Genomic DNA, 2915 nt, shown 5'->3' with positions numbered 1-2915 from the left:
AATACTCTGTATGACACTGTAAAGGTGGATATATGGCGTTCACAAAAAGTGAACCCTAATTTATGGACTTTAGCCAATTGACTCATTAATTTTGACAAAGACACTACACCAATGGAGGATTTTAATAGAGAATTTTTGCCAGGGATCAGGGAAATTGTACGGGGCCTCATTGTCATACAAAAGTACTTTCTGTCCCACTCCGGCTCACGTCATGATCTCACAGTTTGTGAGTTCAAGCCCTATGCTGGGCTCTGAGCTGTCTGGATCCTCCTTTGGATTCTGTGTCTCCTTCTCTCTCTGACCCTCCCTAGCACTCACTCGTGTGCTCTCTCTCTCTCCCTCAAAGGTAAATAGACATTAAAATATTTTTATATTTTTAAATGTTTTATTTGTTTTTGAGAGACAGAGAGAGACAATGCGAGCAGGGGAGGGTCAGAGAGAGAGGGAGACACAGAATCCAAAGCAGGCTCCAGACTCTGAGCTGTCAGCACAGAGCCCGACGCAGGGCTTGAACCCATGAACTGCAAGATCATGACCTGAGCTGAAGCTGGACACTTAACCGACTGAGCCACCCAGGCGCCCCTAAAAATTTTTTTACATAGTCCTTAAACTATATCCTAAAGTGGGTGCATTTTATATTTTTAAAATTTTTACCTCAAAACTGATCTATAAATTGGGGGGAAAAGAGGAATGAATGAGTCAACTTTGATCAATTCTGTATAGCTCTTGTCTCAAATTCCTAAATAACCACAGGCTTTTTGCAAGGAGGGGACAGGACTGTGGGAAGCTTAATACAGTTTAAAAGAAACTAAGCAAGGATGGATAAGAACCACACAAACTTTGTAATTAAAAGTTTGCTATGCATTCAATAATGATAAAAGACTGTAAAGTTTAAAGAATTTGTCATATCTTGAAATAAAATCTCGGTGTGGAAATTTAAGGAATAATTAATACTACTAATTTAAGAAATAACTATATCAGAAGGTACCGTTGAACATTCAGAAAATAGAAATGTATCCCAAGTGAGAAAGACTCAGGATGAAGCTCTCACTGAAGGCATTTGCAGCAGCAGGGAGTGTGGAGTTTGGAGTCTCGCTGTCTGGGGTTCTTTCCCGCACTACAGTTTACCAGCCAGCTGACCTCTGACAATTATTCAAAATCTCTAAGACTCCGTCACTTTCCACATAATGTGGAGAGTAGCAGTATCTTCTCTCAGAGACATGGACAGTAGTACCTACTCTTGGAGACATAAACAGTACATATAAAATGTCTAACATTCCTATTTTTAGTAAAAACTCAATAAAATGTATTGTTAGAAGTAATATATCATCATGAGCCTTCTTTTTAGTAAAGTGTCCTTCTCCCCCAATTTCATGAGAAGAAAGGGTCCACATCCGCAGAAGTGGTTGGTAAGTTTTAGGAAATCACGATCAGTTGTGATTATAATGGATCTAGTACCTTAGGTATATAAATTTGATTTTTGCAAGTCACATGTTTTACTTGAACTTTACGTATATGCTTTTTAAGAACAATGGCTTCTTGTAAAATTGCAAACATTCGTGATTTTTAATATCTTATCATCAATGACAGTCTAAACGCTATGATAGATAGGTACTTAAATTTCTTTTTTAGTTTGGCATAATTTCAAATTTACAGAAAGATTTCAAAAATAGTATAAAGGATTTCCAAACACTTTCCAGAGTCCTCAGTGGTTAACGTGTAACTACATTTGCTTTATTTACATTTACTACATTTTCTCCTTCTTCCTCCACATGTATACATGTGGTATTCCTGAAAATTTTAAGAGGAAATTGCATATATGATGATCCTTCCCTACAAATTCCTGTATATTTCCTTTTTTTAAAAAAAAGCATTCTTTCACAAAACCACGTTGTAACCGTCAGACTCAGGGAATTAACACTGATGTGATACCACTCTCTACTATAAGACCACGTCCAGATTTTACCAGTTGTCCCTGTAACGTCACTTACAGGTAACACCCAAGATGGTTGGTTTCATTTGGCTATTATGTCTCTAGTTTCACTTCATTTGGAACAGTTTCTGCTTTTTATAGATTTTAACATATTAATATTTTACAAAAATATTGTACACACTTTGTAATGTGTCCCTCCTTTGGGCTTTGCCCAATGTTTTCTCATGGTTAGATTTAGGTTACATACTTTTGGCAGGAATATTACAAAAAATGATACTGAATTGTTCTTTATCCATCCTTTTAGAAAGCAAATGCTGTTTATTAACCCCATTACTGCGGTGTTAATTTGATTATCTGGTTAAATAATGCAGACCAGATTTCTCCACTGAAAAGTTACTATGTACTCTCTGTATTTAGTCTGGCATTGAATACTCTGAGATGTTAAAAAATCTTGTGACTCCTCAAACTTTCAGCCACTCATTTTAGCACTAATTGATGGTTTGTATCAATGCCTAAATCAGTTATCATAGTATGATTTTGTTTTAGTTAAATTTGTCAGTCACTAAATAGTCGTGACCCCTTATAGATGGACATCGCCCAAAAGGTCATCATTTCACAATGCAGTAGAAGTGGGTGGGCACACGTTCTCAGTCCAGTCAAAGCCAAGTGCTCTTTCCATTGACAAGGTAACTGAGCCCATCACACCTGTGTTTAAATTGTGATATTGCCATTAAACTTTATGCAAAACACTTATCTAATTCACAGGGTTTTTTTTCTGTTTAAGAGGAATGAAAACACCTCTAGTAAGTTTTTCTTTTTATTTATTTTTTAAAAATTTTTTTAAATGTTTTATTTTAGATACAGAGAGAGACAGAGCATGAGAGGGGGAGGCGCAGAGAGAGAAGGAGACACAGAACCGGAAGCAGGCTCCAGGCTCTGAGCTGTCAGCACAGAGCCTGACGCGGGGCTGGAACCCACAAAC

Source organism: Suricata suricatta, chromosome 10 (genome assembly GCF_006229205.1).
Source record: "Suricata suricatta isolate VVHF042 chromosome 10, meerkat_22Aug2017_6uvM2_HiC, whole genome shotgun sequence".
NCBI classification, from domain to species: Eukaryota; Metazoa; Chordata; class Mammalia; order Carnivora; family Herpestidae; genus Suricata; species Suricata suricatta.
This window is presented reverse-complemented; position numbering follows the sequence as displayed.